The following is a 24,203-nucleotide window of genomic DNA, read 5'->3' as shown; positions in this document are numbered from 1 at the left end:
ATTTTTGCTTGTTTCTGGGTGTTTATGATTAGGTTAAGATTTAAATTGCTAGACTAAGTTAAACAGAATCCTTCTATGATGTGAATGGGCTTTATACAAGGAGTTGAAATCCTGAATAGAGGAAAAATGCTGACCTTCCCCTGAGTGTATTCTTGCCTGATAGCTTTCAAATGGGGACACTGGCTTTTCCCTGCTTTCATATTTGAACTAGAACATCTGTCCTTCCTGTGTCTTGATCCTACCAGGTTTCAAATGGGAGCTACATCTTTGGATTTTTGATTCTCAAGTCTTGAGACTCAAATTGGAACCAGACCACTGGGGGAGGTTCCAGCTTGCCTACTCACCGTATAGATCTTGGGACTTGACAACTGCTACTCTCTCTCTCTCTCTCCCTCTCTCTCTCTCTCATAAGACTATTAAGCTCTCTCAAGAGGTTTAGTACAAGTGATAAAATAGAAACATATTTCAATGAAATACAATAGAGAGCCCAGAAATAGACTTATACTGTCAAATGATCTTGACAAAGATTCAAAGTCAATTTGAGAAAGGATGCTCTTTTCAACAAATTGTGCTGGAAATTTTGGACATCCCTTGATAAAAAGAAAAAAGAAGAAGGTGCAAGGAAGAAGGGATGAAACAATCATAGGCAGAGTCCTTACATAAAAATTAATTCAAAATGGACCATGGATCTAAATGTAAAATGCAAAACTATAAAACTTTTGAAAAAATACTTATGAAAAAATATATGTCACCTTGATTTTGGTCATTAAAACAAGAAATGGTGAATGCACCTGGGTGGCTCATTTGGTTAAATGTCCAAGTTGGGCTCAGGTCATGATCATGAGGTTCATAGGTTTTGAGCCCCACATCAGGCTCTGTGCTGACAGCTCAGAGCTTGGATCCCGCTTTGGATTCTGTGTTTCCTTCTCTCTCTGTTCCTTCCCCCACTGTGTCTCGCTGTCTCTCTCTCAAAAATAAGTAAAGAATAAAAAATATTTTCAAACAAGAAATGGTCACAGCCAAAAAGAGTTTAAGGAGCCATGACTACTAGAAGTAATGTGGTATCCTAGATGGACTCCTGAAACAGAAAAAGATATTAGATGGAAAGCAAAGAAATTTGAATAAACTGGATTTTAGTTAATAATAATATAGTAAGGGTGCCTCGTGGCTCAGTTGGTTAAGCATCTGACTATGGATCAGGTCGTGATCTCATGGCTTGTGAGTTTCAACCCCACATCAGGCTCTGCTGATAGCTCAGAGCCTGGAGCCTGCTTCATTCAGATTTTGTGTCTCCGTCTCTCTCTCTCTCTCTCTCTCTCTCTCTCTGCTCTTCCCCTGCTTGGGCTATGTCTCTCTCTCTCTCTCTCTCTCAAAAATAAACATTAAAAATTTTTAATAAAAAATAATATATTAATATTTGTTCAGTTCTTGTGATGCCTGTATATGATATAGTAAAATGTTGATAGAAGGAACTGGAAGTCAGGGGTACAGGAGCTCTCCATATCTTCACAATTCTCCTGTGAATCTAAAACTGATCTAAAATTAAAAGTTTAGTTTTTAAAAAGTCAAATATGGAGATTTCAAGGAAATGATCACATCGATTTTACTAGATACAGAAACAGTACTAAAGGGTACTTGTCCCCTTGTAAGGAAGAGAAAGCCCTGAGGATCTGCTTCCCATGGAGACAAATCTTGGAGCTTGTTTTCTGTCCAAGCCAATGTTGATGAGTGTTTACGCTTCTCTTCACAGCACTTACATTTATGAATCCTTCAGGAGAAAGACATAATCGCATGTTATTTTGACTTTAACTGGGTATTTTGGCATCTACTAATTTCTGTTTAAGGAAATGTGCTAAGTTCAGGGACAACTGCAGAAGGGGAAAATGGACTGGTTTTGCTCTGATGAAGAAAGGAACCAACTCTTAATAGGCTGTCTAAATAAAAAATTCCATATTCAAATCACACACACACACACACACACACACACACACACAAATTCTATGTTTACAAACCCGGGAGATGCCTGTGATCCATATAAAGCCTGTGCCTATTTTATTTAAAATTTCATCTTTTGGGGGTGCCTGGGTGACTCAGTCAGTTAAGCATCTGACTTCAGTCAGGTCACAAACTCACATTTCTTTAGTTCGAGCCCCACATCAAGATCTATGCTGACAACTCAGAGACTGAAGCCTGCTTCAGATTCTGTGTCTCCCTCTCTCTCTCTGCCCCTCCCCCACTCATGCTCTGTCTTTCTCCCTCTCTCAAAAAAATGAATAAACATTAAAAAATAAAATAAAACAGGGGCTCCTGGGTGGCTCAGTCTGTTGAGCGTCCGACTTCAGCTCAGGTCACGATCTCACGTCCGTGAGTTCGAGCCCCGCGTCGGGCTCTGGGCTGATGGCTCGGAGCCTGGAGCCTGCTTCCGATTCTGTGTCTCCCTCTCTCTCTGCCCCTCCCACGTTCATGCTCTGTCTCTCCATGTCTCAAAAATAAATAAACGTTAAAAAAAAACTCAAAAAAAATAATAAAATAAAAAATAAAATAAAATAAAATAAAATAAAATAAAATAAAATAAAATAAAATAAAATAAAATAAAATAAAATTTTACTTATTTAGGGGTGCCTGGGTGGCTCAGATGGTTAAGCATCTGACTTTGGCTCCAGGCAATATCTCACAGTTTGTGAGTTTATTTCCGTCTCAGGCTCTGTACTGGCAGCTAGGAGCCTGGACCCTGCTTTTGATTCTGTGTCTCACTCTCTCTCTCTCTCTCTGCACCTCCCCTCCTTGCACTCTGTCTCTGTCTCTCTCTCAAAAGTAAATGAACATTAAAATTTCACTTATTTAAAGCTTAGAGATTTTAAAGGAAAAAATATAAATTGATTCCTAAAGCAACAAATGTAGGTATATTTCTTTCTTATTTTCTTTTTTTTGAGGTGTATTTCTTTATGGATGAATAAGTCATGGGAATAAAAGTACAGCACAGGGAATATAGTCAATGATATCATAATAGTGTTGTATGGTAACAAATAGTAGCTACACTTGAGGTGAGAACTGAGTAACTATAGAGTTGTTGAATCACTATGTTGCACACCTGAAACTAATGTAACCTTGTGTGTCGGGGTGCTTGGATGGCTCAGTCCGTTAAGTGTCCTCTTGATTTTGACTTAGTGATTAGGAGCCTGCATCAGGCTCTGCAGTGACATTGTAGAGTCTGCTTTGTATTATTTCTCTCTCCCTCTCTCTCTGTTCCTCCCCCACTTGTGCTCTCTCTTTCTCTCCTCTCTCAAGATAAACTTAAAAACATAAAGAATGTAACATTGTGTGTCAATTATACTCAAATAAAAATAATGACAGGAAGGAAGGATGGAAGGAAGGAAGGAAGGAAGGAAGGAAGGAAGGAAGGAAGGAAGAATACTACAAGAGTGCTCTTTTAAAAAATGGACCTTAGATTCACATATGAAAAGAATTTGTATCTTAAAAATTTATCCACATTTTGAAACACATCCAATTGCTAAAAAGGACTCACACCTATAATTTCAACATGATAGATATTACTATTAAGACTCTTTCATCTATAAAGACAATCTATTCCTACTAAACTTTCATAAATTATATTATTGTGGGCCATAGAGATTTATGGCCAAGCCCAAAGATTCAAAACATACATATGTGTATCTGTCTAGTTTGGCTTCATCCATTCCTTTTCAAAGAGAGAGAAAAAGAAGAGAAAGAAATCATACACAAAGCTGAATATTTGTATATTGTAGAAACATGTAGTGTCTTTTGTCTCAAAGTGCTAAGTATTATGCTAATAAGAAAGTATGTACCTCAGAATAGCCAGAATAACTACTTAAAATGAGTCATTGTAAACTGTTCACATTAGGAGCATTTAAAGTACTTTTTTCAGCTGCCATTAAAAACAAAAAAAAATCATTTTATATTATTTGGAAAAAAGATAAGGAGGTACTACAATAGCTCCACAAGTGAAAAAATGTATATATTGTGGGAGATTCAAATAGAACTTTCTTTCCTGTTTTTTAAGGAAAACATTTTTTTTCTGGGAATCACTAACAACGGAAAGAGAGGGTCCAATAATTTTGATAGATATATTTCAGAAATGGGTAGGAAACTGCTGATCTCACTTAAGGGAGTACATTCTAGAATTCAGCTCTGCTATAAGGAAATGTCATTTCTATTGTCAGAAGAGTTGAGTAAGATAAACATCATAAATTAGAAGTGGCTGACAGTGCTCTTTTTAGATCATAATGGACGAATTATAAACATTAATTTGAAAAATCAAACTGGGTCCTCCACGCTTTTTTCTTAGCAGGGTTTCCCTTCTGTGTTACCTGGTATCTTTTTCTTTTTGAACCCAAGAAATCCCTCATATCTTCCTTGTCTATTAAAAGTATCACCTTTGTTCATGTTCTATGTACTTTGATGTTCCACCTAAGCAGAGTACTTAGTTCTTTGTCTTTTCAATGAGACAATGTGTCTGTGGTAAAAGAATCAGGAAGGTAAGTTTTGTTCTTTGGATAGGCTAATGAATTTCCTAGTCAAACTTATTCCAGTATATTACCTACGTATCATCATCAATATAAATATGCCCTTTTAATGCTGCTCTAGACAAACATTGCTTTGTAATGCCTTTGAAAGTTTTTCTTAAAAATGTTTATATTCCATCATACTATATACTTTCATATATACATGTATATGTACGTATGTATGTTTGCCTTTATGTGTGGATATATAAGAACATATATGTGGATATGTGTTTCCCATCTTAAGCTTTCAGCCATTGAAAGCTGTCACAGCCATGCATATTATATATCCTTATGCGACTTCTTATATCTGAATATAACACTTTAATATTTGAATAGAGCACATGCTCTCAGCTGATGAGTTCTCAACTACGATCTCAACTGAATTGTGGTGGTTATTTATTTATTAATTTTGACATATATTCTAAAACATAACCAATTACATGCTTTAAGTATTGTAGCTTAATGTATGTTGACTGAACCTTGATAAGTTTAAACACAAGTGATTGTGGATGGCTTTAGAAGGATGGTTAGCAGAAAAATAAAAAGTATCTGCTATTTTGCTTTGAGTGACAGTTATAAAACTCCTTTCCCAATACATTTAAGATCTGAGTATAAAAGAAATAGCAAATAACAAAAGAATGTAGAGATCATTGGGAAATTCAAGATTTATAGAATTGGGCATTATCAAGGGTTCCATAAGTATCATGGTAGCCTGGGGTTATTAAAGAAAAATTGAAGGGAAATTAATTGAAAGAAACTATGGACAAGGCCTATTAGGACCATTGAGAGTCTGAAGAGAATGAAAGAGCAATGATTGATGGAAAAATGACTGGGAATACACTTATATAAAAATATGTAATATGTTCTACATGGCCAGGAGCCCACCAACCAATCATCTAAAGACATTATGGTTTCCTGAGGTTTGATTTGGCAGTCAGTTTATATAACCCAGTAATAAAGTACTCGGTGATGTCAGGTTAAGGCTCTAGATATTCTTTGAGGTTTCACAGTGAATATTCACTAATGTTAGAGTCAGTGAGCTTACAAAGGAACAATTCCACTGGATGTATGGGATAAACAACCAGGAAATGGACACCATAGTTTAAGTTATAAATTATGCTCTAAGTACTACTAAGGAAAATCAAAGAAGACCACTGATTATGAGATCAGTTTTGGTTTTCAACAATCCAACATTCTTGCTTGGTTAATGATGATGGTAAGTTGGTCGACTGTACCAAGTACTGGGCAAAGAAATTTCTGCCTTGTTCTTTCTTATAGCTAAATACAAATGATCCATTTATAATGGGAACAGAGTTTTCTTTCTGTAAGCATTATGTTACCTATGATTACATATTATAAGTACCTTAGAAAAAAACACCAGCAATTAAAACAAATGTCATTGCATATATCATTGATTAGCAAAGTGACCATGACTAAGATCTTATACCTATGTGGCATGAGTGTCACAGACTACAGTCAAATTTGGAGAAGAGAGACAATTTTAGCCATGTCAGAATGTAGGCTGAGTACTCCCTTCTCTAATATTTTCAAAAGGAGCTGAGGGGCCCCTGGGTGGCTCAGGTCATGATCTCACACTTCATGGATTCAAGCTCCCCATTGGGCTCTGTGCTGACAGCCTTGGAGCCTGGAGTCTGCTTCAGATTCTGTGTCTCCCTTTCTCTGCCCCTCTCCTGCTTATACTCTCTCTCTCTCTCTCTCTCTCTCTCTCTCTCTCTCTCTCTCTCAGAAATAAATAAACATTAAAGAAAAAAAAGGAGTTATGGGAAGAATTCTCCTCAAAAGAAATTATAGGAAGAAATGACAGCCAGAGAATTGTTCAAAACAGATATAAACAAAATATATAAACAAGAATTTAGAATAATGGTCATAAGACTCATAGTTGGGCTTGAAAAAAGCATAGAAGATAGCATCAAATCTATTGATGCAGATATCACGGACCTAATACATAGTCACAATGAATTCAGGCATGTTGTAAAGGAGAAGCAAAATTAACTAGGTGTAGTGACAGCAAGGATGGGAGAAGCAGAGGAGAGAATAGGTGAAACAGAAGATAAAATTATGGAAAATGATGAAGCTGAGAAAAAGAGGGAAAGGAAATTACTAAACCAGAAGGGGAGAATTAGAGACCTAAGTGATGCAATGAAATGAAATATTTATATCATAGGAGTTCCAGAAGAAGAAGAAGACAAAAGGGCAGAAGGTTTATTTGAAAAAAGTTATCGCTGAGAACTTCCCTAATCTGCAGAAGGAAGCAGACATCCAAATCCAAGAGGCACAGAGAATTGCCTTCAAAATCAACAAGAACATGTCAACACCATGACATATCATAGTCAAACTGGAAAAAATGTGAAGATAAAGAGAGAATTCTGAAAGCAGCTAGGGACAAATGGGCCTTAAACTACAAGGGTAGACACATAAGGGTAGTAGCAGATCTGTCCACTAAAACATGCCAGGCCAGAAAGGAGTGGCAGGAAATATTCAATGTGATGAATAGGAAAATATGCAGCCAAGTATCCTTTATCCAGCAAGGCTGTAATTCAGAGTAGAAGGAGAGATAAAGTCTTTCCCAGACAAACAAAAACTAAAGGATCTCATGACCACTAAACCAGCCCTATAGGAGATCCTAAGCCGGACTCTGTGAGTAGAAAGCAGCAAAAGCTACAAAGGACCAGAGACATCACTACAAGCCTGAAACCTACAACACAATGACACTAAATCCCTATCTTTCAATAATCATTCTGAATGTAAAAGGACTAAATTCCCCAATCAAAAGACACAGGGTATCAGAATGGATAAAAACAAAAACAAAAACAAAAACAAGATCCATCCATATGCTGCCCACAAGAGACTCGTTTTAGACCTGAGGACACCTTCAGATTGAAAGTGAGGGGATGGAGAACCATCTTTCTTGCTACCAGATGTCAAAGAAAGCTGGAGTAGCCATACTTATATCAGACAAACTAGGTTTGAAAATAAAGCCTGTAACAAGAGATGAAGAAAGGCATTATATCATAATTAAGGGATCTATCCATCAAGAAGAGGTAACAACTGTAAATGTTTATACCTCCAACATGGAACACCCAAACATATAAATCAATTAATCACACACATAAATAAATATATAGATAACAATACTGTGATTGTAGGGGGCTTTAATCCTCCACTTACAGTAATGGACAGATCATCTAGGTAGAAAATCAATAAGGAAGCAATGGCTCTGAATGACACATTGGACCAGATGGACTTAACAGATATTTTCAGAACTTTTCATCCAAAGGAAGCAGAATACACATTCTTCTTGAGTGCACATGGAACATTCTCCAAAATAGATCACATACTGTGTCAAAAAACAGCCCTTTAATAAATATAAAAGGATTGAGGTCCTACCATGCATGTTTTTCGATCACAATGCTATGAAATTTGAAATCAACCACAAGAAAAAATTGGAAAACCCCCAAATACATGGTAGTTAAAGAACATCTTACTAAAGAATGAATAGGTCAACCAGAAAATTAAAGAAGAAATTTAAAAATATATGGAAATAAAAAATACATGGAAACAAATGAAAATGAAAACATGACAGCTGAAACCCTTTGGGATGCAGCGAGGCAGTCCTAAGAGGAAAATACATTGCAATCCAGGCCTATCTCAAGAAGCAAGAAAGGTCCCAAGTACACAAAAACAACCTCACACCTAAAGGAACTAAAAACATAAGAGGAAAGAAAGCCCAAAGCCAGCAGAAGAAGAGAAATAAAGATTAGAGCAGAAATAAACAATATAGAATAAAAAAATAGTAGAACAGATCAATGACTGTAAGAGCTGGTTTATGAAAGAATAAACAAGATTGATAAACCCCTAGCCAGACTTCTCAAAAAGATAGAGAGCCCAAATAGATAAAATCACAAATGAAAAAGGAGACATCACAACCAACACCACACACACACAAAAAAACCCAAAATTATTAGAGAATACTATGAAAACTTATATGCCAACAAACTTGCCAATCTGGAAGAAATGGACAATATTGTAGATACCCACACACTACCAAAATTCAAAAGGGGAGAAATAGAAAATTTGAACAGATCCATAACCAGCAAAGAAATTTAATCAGTTATTAAAAATCTCCCAACAAATAAAATTCTTGGGCCAGATGGTTTCCCAGGGGAATTCTACGAGACATTTAATGTAGAGTTAATACCTATTCTTCTCAAGCTATTCCAAAAAACAGACACAGAGGGAAAGCTTCCAGACTCGTTCTATGAAGCCATCATTACCTTGATTCCCAAGCCAGACACAGACCCCTACTAAAAAGGAGGATTACAAGCCAATCTCCCTGATGAACATAGATGCGAAAATTCTCAACAAGATACTAGCAAATCAAATTCAATGGTATGTTAAAAGAATTATTCACCATAATCAAGTGGGATTTATTCCTGGGCTGCAGGCCTTGTTCAGTATTCACAAATCAATCAACATGATACATCACATTAATAGAATAAAGGTTAAGAACAATATGATCCTGTCAATGGATGCAGAAAAAGCACTTGACAAAATACAGCAATGTTTCTTAATAAAAACCCTCAAGAAAGTCAGGATAGAAGGAACATGCCTTAGCATCATAAAAGCCATATATGAAAGGCCCACAGCTAATATTGTCCCCAATGGGGAAAAACTGAGAGCTTTCCCCCTGAGATTAGGAACACGACAGGGATGTCCATTCTCACCGCTATTGTTTAACATAATGTTGGAAGTCCTAGCATCAAAAATCAGACAACAAAATTAAATAAAAAGCATACAAATTGGTAAAGAAGAAGTCAAACTTTCACTTTTCACAGATGACATGATACTCTATATGGAAATCCGAAAGATTCCACCAAAAAGCTGCTAGAGCTGATACATGAATTCAGCAAAGTCACAGGATACAAAGTCAGTATACAGAAATCGGTTGTGTTTCTATACACCAGTAATAAAATAACAGAAAGAGATATCAAGTAATTGATCCCATTTACAATTGCACCAAGAACCACAAAATACCTAGGAATAAAACTAACTAAAGAGGTAAAAAATCTGTATGCTGAAAATTATAGAAAGCTAATGAAAGAAATTGAAGAGACACAAAGAAATGGAAAAACATTCCATGCTCATGGATTGGAAGAAGATATATTATTAAAATATCAATGCTACGCAAAGCAATCTACACATTCAATGCAACACCAATCAAGATCCCACCACCATTCTTCACAGAGCTAGAACAATCCTAAAATTTGCACGGAACCAGGAAAGACCCCAAATAGCCAAAGTAAGGTTGAAAAAGAAAACCAAAGCTGGAGGCATAATGATCCCAGACTTTAGCCGGTACTACAAAGCTGTAATCATGAAGACAGTATGGTATTGGCACAAAAACAGACACATAGACCAATGGAATAGAATAGAGAACCCAGAAATGGACCCACAAATGTATGGCCAAATAATCTTCAACAAAGCAGGAAAGAGTCTCCAATGGAAAAAAGACAGTCTCTTTAGCACATGGTTTTGGGAGAACTGGACAGCACATGCAAAAGAATGAAATTGGACCACTTTCTTACACCATACACAAAAAATAAATTCAAAATGGATGAAAGACCTAAATATATGACAGGAAACCATCAAAATCCTAGAGGAGAAAACTGGCAACCACCTCTTTGCCTCAGCCACAGCAACTTCTTGCTTGACATGTCTCTGAATACAAGGGGAATAAAAGCAAAAATGAACTATTGGGACCTCATCAAGTTAAAAAGCTTCTGCACGGCAAAGGAAACAATCAACAAAACTAAAAAGCAGCCAACAGAATGGGAGAAGATATTTGCAAATGATGTATCTGATAAAGGGTTAGTATCCAAAATCTATAAAGAACTTCTCAAACTCAACAGCCAAAAAACAATCCAGTGAAGAAATGGGCAGAAGACATGAATAGACACTTCTCCAAAAAAAAAAAAAGACATGCAGATGGCCAACTGACACATGAACAGATCCTCAACATCACTCATCATCAGGGAAATACAAATCAAAATCACATTGAGATACCACCTCAGACTGGTCTGAGTGGCTAAAAGGAACAACTCAGGAAATAACTGATGTTGGCAAGGATATGGAGAAAAGATATGGAGAAAGGATATGGAGAAAGGCAAGGATATGGAACCCTCTTGCACTGTCTGTGGGAATGAAAACTGGTGCAGCTGCTCTGGAAAACAGTGTGAAGCTTCCTCAAAAAGTTAAAAATAGAATTTCCCTACAACCCAGCAATAGCACTACTAGGAATTTATCCAAAGGACACAGGAGTGCTGATTCATAGGGGCGCATGCACCCCAATGTTTATAGCAGTACTATCAACAATAGCCAAATTATGGGGAAAGAGCCCAAATGTCCATCAACTGATGGATGGATAGAGAAGATGTGTTATATACACACAATGGAATGCTACTTGGTGATGAAAAATAACAAAATCTTCCTATTTGAAACAATGTGGATGGAACTGGAGGATATTATGTTAAGTGAAATAAGTTGGTCAGAGAAAGACAGATATATGTTTTCACTTATATGTGGAATCTGAAAAACTTAACAGACGACCATATGGGAAGGGATGGAAAAAAAAAAAGTTACAGAGAGGGAGGGAAACCACAAAAGATTTTTTTTATTAAAAAAAAATTTTTAATGTTTATTCATTTCTGAGAGACAGAGAGAGACAGAGCATGAGTGGGGGAGGGGCAGAGAGAGAGAGGGAGACACAGAATCTGAAGCAGGCTCCAGGCTCGGAGCTGTCAGCACAGAGCCCGATGTAGGGCTCGAACTCATGAACTGCGAGATCATGACCTGAGCCAAAGTTGGACGCTCAACTGACTGAGCCACCCAGGCGCCTTGAACCACAAAAGACTCTTAAATACAGACAACAAACTGAAGACTAATGGGGGTGGAGGGGTTGGGGGGACAGAAAAATGGGTGATGGGCATTGAGTGCACTGGGTGTTGTATGTAAATGATGTATGACGGGAACCTACTGAAACCAAGACTACACTGTATGTCAGCTGACTTGACAATAAATTAAAATAAAAAGGAGATGAAATATTTTATTTGAATATTTAACCTCTAAATTTTGAAGTTGTACTTCAAATTTATAAAACCCCATAAAGCACAAATTAAAGTATGTCTTCCGCTCAAATTTGCTCCTGAATCTGTCATTTTTCAGACTCCACTATAATATTGGCATTGACTGAATTCACACAATTATTTATGATGTTGTTTTTCATTGTGCACAACCCATCCCCCAGAAAAATCCTTCTGCTGTCATATAAGTCAAATTGCTTTCTTGCATAAGAATTTATTTTTGTCATTTAAGAAAATTAAGAATATAAGTCCTGGTTATCCTAAACAGAGCAGAAATACTAGACAGTGAGCATAGTGTGTGTCACTTATTCTTCTGGGATGAAGGAAGGAAGGAAGGAAGGAAGGAAGGAAGAAAGGAAGGAAGGAAAGAAGAAAGGGGAAGAGGGAAGGAAGGTAGAAATGGGAGGAGGGAAGGAGGAAAGGAGGACAGGAAGAAGGGTCACTGTGACAGAGAATCTTAATATTCCGAAACCTCTCAAAGATACTCAAAAGCAGGGAGGCCCTTGGTGTGTTGTATACAACAAATTTCTCTGAAAGACTGAGCAGTGGGTGTCCTGGGATTGCAGATTACTTAGCCCTGGGACACAAGCCAGGGGTGATCCTATTTTTCCCAGTAAGAGTGACCTTTGTGATCGTTAATTTCCACCACGCATGGGCAGGTAATCACATTCACAAGATTACTTTTCTTCCTTTTCATTTTTTCAAAATGGCCTTAAATTTAACAAGCCTCAGGGTACAAACACAATAAAGTCATTCATTAAAACATTTAGTCAAACTGATGGCAACATAATACAGTATATTTCATACAGCCTTTTCATCTTGGCATGGCAATTAATAAGGCAGGTTTTGTTTTATGTCCCAAAGATTAATAAGCTGGAGCTATAACAGCCTCATACTCAGACACGGTTCCCATTAGAAATTATTTTGCTTTGATTTCCCCGGAAGTATATATTAGCGACCTCAAACCCATTTCCGAGAAGTAGGTAGAGTAAAAAAAAAACACACAAATAGACAATCAAAGTAGGTAGAGTATAGAAATATACAAACCAAACAGCATACATTTGTAAACAGCATCAACACAGCAGGACTGTGAGGATACAAGTCAACTGTCTTGAAAAAGCAAAGGGAATGAATGTCTCTTTTGGAAGCCAAGTATGAAACCACACTGGAGCCTTAGTGATATCTTCCCTTCAAGAGCAATTATGGGTACGCGGGGACTAAGTGATGAAAGGTGGAAGTAAAAGGCACAGAACAATATAGACGCCTAGTACCATCCTCCGGTACGTTAATCTGGTTTGGATTCTTGTACCATGGCTGATGGAAGTCTGCATTACTTGAAGAGATACAAGCCGTCCTCACGTACAGATGGCTCATCAGCCTGTCAAAGCAGACTCTGCTCCAACACAAAATTACGATCAAAGACAGAATTTATTAACCCAAAGTGGTGCTTGGAATACAGAGAGAAATGGCTGACACTTCTCTGCCACCTTACAATATTTTAATGTTTTTCACGCCCGCGGTCTCAAAGCTGCATGTGTTGCTAGTATTATTATTCTAGAAATGAGAGGTCAAGCATCTGAGAGTCAAAGGGGCTTGTCCGCAAAAACAGAGACAGCAGGGAAGAGAGTTAGATCTGGAATTTGAGTTTTCTCACTTTACGTTCTATGGGCTTACACCTGCCCAAATAGGTCTGTCCCCAAAAGGAGACAGCACAAACAACACTGTTCCTCAAACCGTGGTTCTCCAGCTCTTCAGGGACTCCAATGCCCTGCCCTTACTTTATCACTTCAGGGTCGTTGCCCTGCAACACACAGGAGAATGTCGCTGTGTGAGCAGAGCAGCCGCCTTGATCAGAAAGAAAGAAGTATTCTCTGAGAAAAAGGAATGCAAATTGCCCAAAGTAAAAATACATGAAGGGAAGGTGCAAAAGAAAGGAACATGGAAATGGCTGGGGCGGTAGATGACCAGAAAATAAGATGGCGTCTGGGGCTCAGAAGGGAAGTAAAGAAATCTCCGTGCCTGTAACGATGGAGGAAGGAAGACCTTGTGGTACATACCAGAGCTGATGTGGAGGACCCGGAGAGGGTGAGTGTATAAATGGTGAATGCAGGAGGATGGGTCTTGAACCACATCCCCTGAGTTAGAATCCCTCTCAACCATTCCCCAGCTGTGTGGCTTCAGGCAAATCGCTTACCTTCCCTGACCCTCAGCTTCCCCATCTGTATAACGGAGGTAACGACATTTGATTCACTTAAGACATGACTCCTGTGAGAATCAAATACAAAATGATTTTCATCAAGCACAGTCTGTTTGACAAATGTGAGCTGCCATTACTGATGGATATGTATGACGTTAGTGACCTAACATTATTTCAGATGAAAGCAATACACTTTTGTTACCAAAGGGCAGCCAGAATATACTTTTCAGGATCCCCCTGCCAAACTTTAATAGGAGCTTATTAAGGAATCAGACACACAGATAAGTAAATAAGACTTGTTATACAAATGCTCCACTCATGAAGCAACCAAATCCTTAGAGAACATATGCCGAGTATAAATCCTCATTCTAATCATTTTCTGTTAAACGTACATGTTTTTGTATTACTCTGAGGGGCCCATTTGTAATTTTCTTTCTTAAACTTAAATGAGAATGATTATAATTCCATGCACACATGGAATAACTAGAATACTAGAATTCTAGAATACTTCTAGAATAACTAGAAGATGTACAAATGGCTACCAAGTACGTGAAAAATGCTCAACATCACTAACCTTCGGGATAATCCAAATCAAAACCACCATGAGATATAATCACACTTCCCAGAATAGCTGTTAGCAGAAGGACAACAAGTAACACGTGGTGAAGATGTGGAGAAAAGGGAACCTTTGTACCTTATTGGCAGGAATGTAACTGGGTGCAGTCATTATGTACAGTCATTACAGTAGGGTGGTTTCTCAAAAAATTAAAGATAGAATTACCATAGCTTTTACCACCAATACCACATCTGGGCACGTATCCAAAGGCAATGAAAACAAGATATCAAAGAGATACCTTCACTCTCATGTTCATTGGAGCATCATTTATAATAACCAAGATGTGAAAAAAACTTAAATGCCCATCTTCAAATTAATGGATAAAGATGTGATAAATGATATACATATGGTGTATGCAATATATAAAAGATGTATGTGATATATATAATATGTATAGAAAATGTCATTCAGTTTTGAGAAAGAAGGAAATCCTACTGTTTGTGACAATACGGATGGACCCCAAGAACATTACGCTAAGTGAAATACATCAGAAAAAGATACTGTGTGGTATCACTTACATGTATAATCTTTAAAGGAAAAACAAAGTTAAAATCATAATATAGACAGTAGAAAAGTGGTTACCACGGGCTGGGAGGTGGGGAAAATCGGGAGAGGTGAGTGAAAGGGTACAATTTTTCAGCTATAAGATTAAGGTCTGAGGCACTAACATGGTAACTGTAGTTGATACTACTGTAGTATATAATTGATATTTGCTAAGAGACTAGAAGTCCAATGGCCCTCTCTACACACACACACACACACACACACACACACACACATTTATACACATATAGTGACAGATTTGTTAATTAACTAGATGAAGATAAGCCTTTAACTAAATAGTCATATATTAAATCATCACAATGTACATTTTCAATATCTTAAAACTTTATTTGTCAATTAGACCTCAATAAAGTTAAAAAAAGAATTCCCTATCTAACCTGAAGAGGAAAAGAAACAACTAGGAATTAATAGAAGTTGGGGAGCTTGCCTAGTCGTGGGCAATTAGGCAAATAAGAACACTCAAGTATAGCATCTAATGTAGATGTTGAGAGACCGGTCTTCAATTAAATTAAGTCTTTTATTCTGAGTTGTTTTCTAAGTTGATGGATTCGCCACTACTGATTCCAGGTAGAAGGACACTGCTATGGCCAACATTCTTTCATTCACACCACGAAACTGCCTGTAAATGCACAACACCCAATACTTCCAGGTCTGTGATAGACACTGACGATAGGGAACTAACAAAGACGAGGAATTCACAATATGAAGAACAAGAAACATTTTCACAGACAGGAATATCAAATGTCTTAGAATGTCAAACTTCCAGTGCATCCACCCTGTACAATTTAATGCCCCATTCCTCAAGGGCAGAAGCCATATTTAATGTACCTTTATTCATCAACACCTAGTATGGGATTACTTTCAGACAAAACAGGGAAAGTTAATCTAACTATAATTCACATTATGTTGCAGTCTAAGGACTTACTGACTCCTGCAAATCAGGTTTGCTCACTTTGATGCTATGTGCATACATTCAGATCTAACAGACACTCTTTCACAATTAACACTTTTCCTGGGTTTGGGGTTAAGGTGAAGGAGAGGTTTGTAATGCCAGCACCTTCACCAGGAGAACTTCCCCAGAGATGATACCCCTTGGCTGATCTTGGTTTGTTTTTGCTTTTGGTTTTTAACGTTTATTCATTTGTCTTGAGAGAGAGAGTGAATGGAGGAGGGGCAGAGAGAGAGAGAGGTAGAGACAGAGAATCCCAGGCGGGCTCCACACTGTCAGTGCCATCAGGGCAGAACTTGACACAGGGCTCAGTCCCACGAACTGTGAGGTTATGACTTGCGCTGAAATCAAGAGTCAGGCACTTAACCGACGGGGCCACCCAGGCCTCCCTGGCTGCTCTTGTTTTCACTTGGGTGCAGTGGATTGAATGGTGGTCCCCCAAAAGAGCTGCCCACATCCTAATTCCAGGAACCTGTCAATATGATCCTATTAGGAGAAAAAGGATTTTGCAGGTATACTTGAGTTAAGGATCTTGAGATGAGGAGATAATCCTAGATTATCTGGGGAGTCTTAAAACAAATTATAAGTGTCCTTAAAAGAGAAAGACAGAGGGAGATTTGAGTCAGACACAAAAGAGAAGACATAGGCAGAGGGAAGGAGGCAATGTGACCACAGAGAGAGAACAGAGTGATTCAGCTGCAAGTCAAGGAGTGCCAATAACCACCAAAAACTGGAAGAGGCAAAGGATGGATTCCCCCCTAGAGACTCCAGAGGGAACGTGGCCTTGCCAACACCGTGAATGTGGCCTCTGGCCTCCAGAACTGTGAGAACAAATTTCTCTTGTTCTCAGCCACCCAGTTTGTGGTCATTGGTTAGAGCAGCCACAAGAAACTAATACACTTGGTTTTGTTCTCTGGTTTCACCTCATGGTGATGCCAATGTGCTTCTGTCCTTACAGAGCAAGGACTCTAGGGTCCATGAGTTCTGCCTTTGTCTGTTCGGGTTGCCATAACCAAGCACCGTAGACTGGGTGGCGTAAACAACAGACCTTTCTTTTGCACAGTTTTGGCGACTGGGAAGTCCAAGATCCGAGTGCTGGTCAATTAGATTCCCAGTGAGGGTCCTCTTCCCAGTTTGGGGACGGCCACCTTGTCAGAATCCCCACACGGCAGACAGTGGAAGCTCTGTTGTCTCTCTCTCTTTTTATAAAGGCACTGATAGCATGGAGAGCAGTCTCCTGATCTCCTCAAAACCTAATTACTTTTCAATGGCTGTATCTTGATACCATCACATTGGGGGTTAGGATTTCAATACATGCAACTGGAGTGGGGGGCAGGGAGGCACAAACAGTCTATAATGGGTCCTCTACTCCAGCTCAACACACATGGGAACTATAGTCACCAAAGCTTTTCATTCTTAAGAGTGTTCCAAATTGGCATTGCTCTTTTCTTTAGGAAACGTGTGTTCAGCTTACAAGAGCCTTGCAAAATGCTTAGGAGATTGGCACTGTGGAAAAAAAAGAGCTTGCTTTTTGCTGATTTGGGGTCTACTCTAGTAATTCCTATTTGACACCCACATCCATGTGGACAATTATGAGCAATCATTGTACGTTTTCACTTGAACGGATCTTTGCCCTGGTTTTTGTTTGTTTCTTTTATTTAAGGGGCATATATTGTAGAAATATTCATAGAAATATTACATATTCAGTTTATTATGAACAGAACAAATGGCATGATATAATACATGAATGAATATCTATACACAAGTAATGTCTAGTCCATGGAGAGCATACTTTTTCAACACTTCCCTATGAAACCTAACTTTGCTGAGATGCTAAGAGAGTAATCGCCAAAGCCCAGGTAGCAGGATTGAAGCCCTGCTCCACCACCCACCCTCTGTGTAATCTTGCATGAGTTAAACTCTTTGCCTCAGTTTTCCCTTCAAGAAAATGGGGATCGTAATAAGAGTCTCTATAATAAGAGTAGCAACACTGGGAGGATTAAATGTGTTAGCAAATGGGAAGAGCTTAGAAAAGTATCTGGCACAAAAAAAATACAACATATGAGAATGGGTTGCAATTATCATTATGGACATTTTATTTCACCCAGTCTCTGATTTTAGACGACTACCTCTATGGGCTCCGTATACTAGATGTGGAATCATATGGCATTGCATCCCCCAAGAACGGAAACACTTCCTTTTGCCATCCGTACAAAGAGTTCTCACTCTCAGGTTCTGGTTTCCTTGACTCTCACACTACTTTGAGAAGTTGAAGAGTCCGAGAAAAGTCACCTCTTCTTCATTTGCATCTCCCTTTCAAGTATAGGACAACGTCACCAACTGCTTTTTAAAGACAGATATCAAAACAAATGGATTGATTAGATTCATTCTTCTTAGAAGACGTTTTTAGTCATTGTTCAGAGGACTTGCTGGAGCGTCCTGGGCTTTTTTTAAAAAGCGTAACCAGGGTGGTGAGTGGTAATGATGGCTGCTTTTGACAGGCACATTCCTTGTCTGTGCACCAAAAATGTGACTTGGGGGCGGCGCAAAAGGGCTTTGAAGTGAGACAGAATAGCTTAGAAAGCTGTGATTAAAGAGGGCTTGTTTACAAAATAAACTTCAAGATTATAGGAAAACTTCCTCCGTGACTTTTTTAGGTCTTTGATTCAATGAACCAGATCCTGCTTTTCTCCCATGGGGTGAAGCTGACCTAGACCACAATAGAGAAAGTCTGCAGATAATCTTGCCAACTCCACACCAGAGACAATTAGTGGGAAACAAACTGGCCTTTAAAGAGCAGGTGGAGGAATGATAAACTAAAGCAACATCAGCCTCTGGCTCTATCTCCTTTCTCACTGACCATTCACAATTTTTGCAAGCATCTAATTAAAGAGAAGACTTTCTGTTTTTCATCCTGGAGCTATAAATATGACACTATCAATCATAGAGATTGTTGGGGCAGGTGATGAAACAGAAATTTCTAACCAAAAGGGTAAAGCCTTTGAGTGTCATATAATTTTAAGACTTCTCATCTGTCACTTTTGTTATTTTTGTGTTTGTTTGTTTTTAACCTCTGACTTTTTTTTTTTTTTTTTTGCAAAGATCACATCATTGAACCATGCTCTCCATTCCTGAGGGCCAGTAATCCACAAAGCCTGGTCTGAGGTAACATCGAAGGCTGTTTTGCTTAGAATTGTGTTTCCAGCGACTAGCCCACAGCATGAAATATCATAAGCATTTGACAAATAATTGTGGAATAAACAAAATAAAAGACATTAGGATCTTGTCCTCAGTTGTGACCTATTTTCTTTAATAGGTTACTTTTCATCTGCCAGATAGAGTGACATTTGGATAAAGCTGTGAATAGGCATACTTTAAAATCAGTACAGGTAACATGCTTTCTGAAGGTGTCTTACTCTAGCTTCCTCCATCTGAAATCTCGTCAATCAACAGAAAGTTCTCTGACTACTCTGGACTCTGCCATCTCCATTTGCTCCATGTATTTTCTATTGTATTATTTCCTTGCCTTCATCCCACTTATTAATTGATTTACATATTTATTTCCTGTTTACCCCCTTAGAGAATGAGTCACAAAGTCTGTGTGGGCAGGGACCTGGGCTCCCTCATTCATGGCCCTGCCCATTGATAGCTAGCATAGAGCCAAGACCATCTAAGAACTTAATAAATATTGATTTAAAATGAATTACTAAGCTAAAAAACAACATAAGTGTTTATAGTGAATAGAATTCAGAGTTCATTTTTTCAAAAAATTTGGACAAGTTTTTAAAGAGTTTTCAGTCGTCTTATATCCACATGATATCGATCATGATATTTAAGCTATATGGGTTATTACAGAATAGGAAAAAGAAATTGTGATTTCATCACAGCCAATATATTTGATTTTGAATTTAGGTTTGCTTCATTTAATAAAACCTTGCTCTGTTATATGCATTATGTTCATATTGCTACCTAAGTTAATACATTTTGGTGTATTAACAGAGACTATTATCATTAGCTATTATTTATTACTTAAATGTAATAATGCCTATATAAATGAAAGCTTTCCCAAGTCATCCAGATTTAGCATTGTGTAAGTTCAAATTTTTCTAGGATTGAATTGAAAATGTACTAATTTAGGTACATTTGTTCCATAATGTTCCATACGAACATTTACATTAGTTCTATATGAATATACATATTTGGGATAAACTGTCAGTCACATTTGCCTTAGTACTCATTCTGACAAAATTCTTCAAATATGTGTTATTAGAAGTTTTTGTGTGGTGAAAATGAACTGAGGAAAGATAAATTCCTAGAAGTTACACATAAAATAATAAACGGAGATAGGAATCATATCTGTGTACTTTTGGCTTTTTTTTGGAAGTTTTGTGCATTTTGTAATGAGACTATTATCCTTAACTATTATTGATCATTTAAATATAATAATGCTTATACAAATGAATGCTTTCCTAAGTCATCCAGAGTTAGCATTCTGTAATTTTAAAGCTTTCTAGAATTGAATTGAAAATGTATGATTTTTCATTAATCTTGGGACAAAAGATATGTCAAAGTCATAGCAAGAAATGAGTTAAAGTCGTCTTAGTATAAACCGAGATGGTAGTCATAAGAAAACTTTCTCTTCTTCCCATAGAGTTCCATGGTTCTTTTTCCCACCCAAAATTTCCTTTTCCCAAATTACTACCCCATTAGCCACACCCCTTCATTGCATCCTCTTTGCCAAGTAAACATGTTATAGCCACACTGAATATAATGTTAATCTTATGACACATTTTAATCGGAGATCGTAAAGGTTGGTGTTATCCACAGAACTTTCTGCAATAATAAAAATGTTTTGCTTCAAATTCTTTCGTGCCCAGTGTGGTCACCAATATCCACGTGTGCTTACTGAACACTTGAAATGTGGCTGCTTTGACTTAATTTTATTGATTTATATTTAAATAGATACACATGGGTAGTGGTGGTCATATTGGACAGCACAGATACAGATGATGCATTTGAAACACTCTTCCTGCTTTCCCTTCTCATACACACAGAAGGGTAAGTTTCAGAAGGGACAAATCTGGTGGCAGTTCTCAGTATTTCTGCAGTTCATCTGGCTTGAGGAATAAGTGATCTACCACCCAGTTACAAACCAAATGATATTTCCCACTAAAGGTTGTCCAAGCTCTTCTATTTTTCACTCTAAAGGCTGGTGTCTCAGGATTCCCAGCTGAGAGAGGGAAATGATGTGCCAGATAGCTCACGGAGTAGCCATCGCCCATGAGACCACAGCCAAATTTACCCGATGAGAAAGGAGAGAGAATGACAAAGAGTATCAGACAAAATAATACTAATAAATGTTTTCTTTAGCTGGCTCTGAGAGTTATTTTCTTCTATATTGATCTGAAGTTCAAACTGGGGAGTAATCTCACTCTATAGCAAATAGATATTCTTGGAGTTTGGGAGTTGGGAATTTATATGAATAAGAAATAGGATGAGAAAGTCAAAGATTTTCAAAGACCTGGAAATTTTTTTTTCTTTCCAGAAGACATAAATGTTATTTTAGTTTCCTGTAAGTCATAAGGCTTGGAACGTAACACATTAAATTCCACATAAATTTTAAATCGCTTATTTTCTTAAGTATCATTACCTACCTATTGTGCCCCTGAAACAAAAACAGAGATTAAACGTGTGGATTTCCCATAACTGTAAAACCTGTATGTTTCGAAAAAGGTTTAACTCATCAAAGGGGTATGAAATACCTACCCTTAGGAACCATTAGCATTTATTAATCCTGATCCATCATGTTTTAGCAGATACACAGATATACAGCTGTGAGCTATGAACAGCAGGTTTGTTTTGCCACAAAGAAACATATTTCCCAATAAAGAAACATCTTCTGAAGCCACTTTCACTTGTTTTCTAATGAACACCTTTTTCTTCAAGCATATTTTTGGAGTTTGGGACTCCAAGTAATGGAAATGGAGCTGTTTGCTGTCATGTAATATAACGAATCCATAGGGGAAAATAGAGTGAAATCAGAACCACAGAAACCAGCTTCCTCCGCTATATCTCCCTCCAAAGGAAACAGGTTATATATAATGCATGTAATGGAGTCTTGTGGGCCAGAGACAAACAGCATGTGCTATTCGATTTTCACTCCAAAAGTTATATTAGAAATGCCACGAAATGAGCAAACTTTTAAAATGCCTGAAACAGAAACCAAGAAAAGGTAGGCATCTTCGAATAGAGACGTATTAATAGAGCTCTCTAGCAGATGTATTAATGGCATGTTCATTGAAAGGGATTATAGAGAAGTCCCTCAAAAGTCAATGACCACCTAATTTCTCATCCAAACAGAGGCACATTGGAGAGCAAAAGTTGGTACTATTAATAATTAAGTCACAACTTCCAGACCAACCAAGGCATGTGGCTGTCCTAATAGGAGTCTTTTTCTTAGCCCATTATTCACCCCTTCGGATACCCCTCTGCTACTGAAATACCACCCATATTTTAAGACATTACTTCATTCCCATTGTCTCCACAATACTTTCACAACCTCTCCGGTCCCCTTCTATTTCCCTTTCCCTCTACACTTCTGCATCATTTGTAACCTGTGCCCCACATTTATATCACATCTACCATCCACTAATGTTTCTCATGTGTTAGTTCAATTTCTATAATTACATTGTCAGTTCCTGAAATCAAGGACTTTGTTCTATTTTTTAAATCTCCCCAAAGCCCAAAACTATCCCCTGGAAGCCACTGCTCAAAAATAGTCCTGTCACAAGGAGCTCACTGTTTGTTTTCTACGCTTTCAAGGCCAAATTCAGGGTTTTCCTACAGGGAAAACAGGGGAGTGTGAACCCTTTTCCACAGGGGAGTGTGAACCCTTCCTCTGATTGCAGATGTTATTGGCTACGATATTCAGCCTCATAATAATGCTTTCTTCTATCAACACAGATCACTGTATGTAATGAACTACCTTTCCAGCTAGATCAAAAGGCTACTGAGGATAGGCACGGACTTACTCCTCTTTGTATTTTTAGCGCCCTGCACTCTGCTTACAAGCAGCAATGGTAGTAAAATGTCCAGTACTGGATCTCCCACCAATATCAGAGTGTCTTACTATTTGCCACCTCTTTATAGATCATGATGCAGCTGTACTAGCAAGGCCAGATTAGATAAAAATGGCTCAGGGGGTGCCTGGGTGGCTCAGTCTGTTGAGTGTCCGACTTCGACTCAGGTCATGGTCCTGCGCTTTGTGGATTCGAGCCCCATGTCGGGCTCTGTGCTGACAGTTCGGAGCCTGGAGCCTGCTTCAGATTCTGTGTCTCCCTCTCTCTCTGCCCCTCCCCTGCTTGCACTCTGTCTCTCTGTCTCCCCAAAATAAATAAACATTTAAAAAATAAATAAATAAATAAATAAATAAATAAATAAATAAATGGCTCAGGTGTCATAAAAAATGACCTCATCTTGAATCACACATCTAGCTCCTGTAGTAAGGGGAAGAAGCCCCAGTCTGAGGCATGCTGGGACAAACATAAAGTAGTGCTGAAAGGGACAAAAGGAAGCTGGAAGTAATTCTAGCTAAAGGTACAGTTCCTTTAAATGCACTGATCCTGTTTTGGCAGAAGGTTACTGGAAATCCATACAGTTGTCTAATCTGCTCCTAAAGAGGGGATCTAGGTGCTCCAGAGTAAGTCAAACATGGCTCAAGGAAGTGCAATACAATGTGGTCCTATAGTGTGATCAAGGTAAGGTTCCGCGAGGAACCAGAAGGAAAACAACTGTATGGACCGAACTACAGGAGAGAAGTTAATCCATATAAGCTGCTGGTTCTGGTTTCCCAAAGGAGACAGGAAGGGGATAGGTGAGCAGTCATGGAAGTAAGTAAGCAAAGTTAGGTTTCAGGGTGGGCAGTGGAATAGGTATGTGGGCATCATAGGGCCCAAGGATCAAAGAAGAATCCCAGAACTCTGAGACGACACCATGAGAGAGGGGAAGGAGTGAGCAAAGATGTCATTAACATCACCGAACGGGCTCTTCGTGGCACATCAGATCATGAGGAGGGTTTATCATGCTACATGAGTCCAGGCTGTCATGTACCTGTAGCTGCTGGGTTCTTCTGAAACTGTAATGATAGATGGTAGAAACCAGAATGGGCCTGGAC

Source organism: Panthera tigris, chromosome C1 (assembly GCF_018350195.1).
Source record: "Panthera tigris isolate Pti1 chromosome C1, P.tigris_Pti1_mat1.1, whole genome shotgun sequence".
In the NCBI taxonomy this organism is placed as follows: Eukaryota; Metazoa; Chordata; class Mammalia; order Carnivora; family Felidae; genus Panthera; species Panthera tigris.
Note: the sequence above shows the minus strand (reverse complement) of the source record.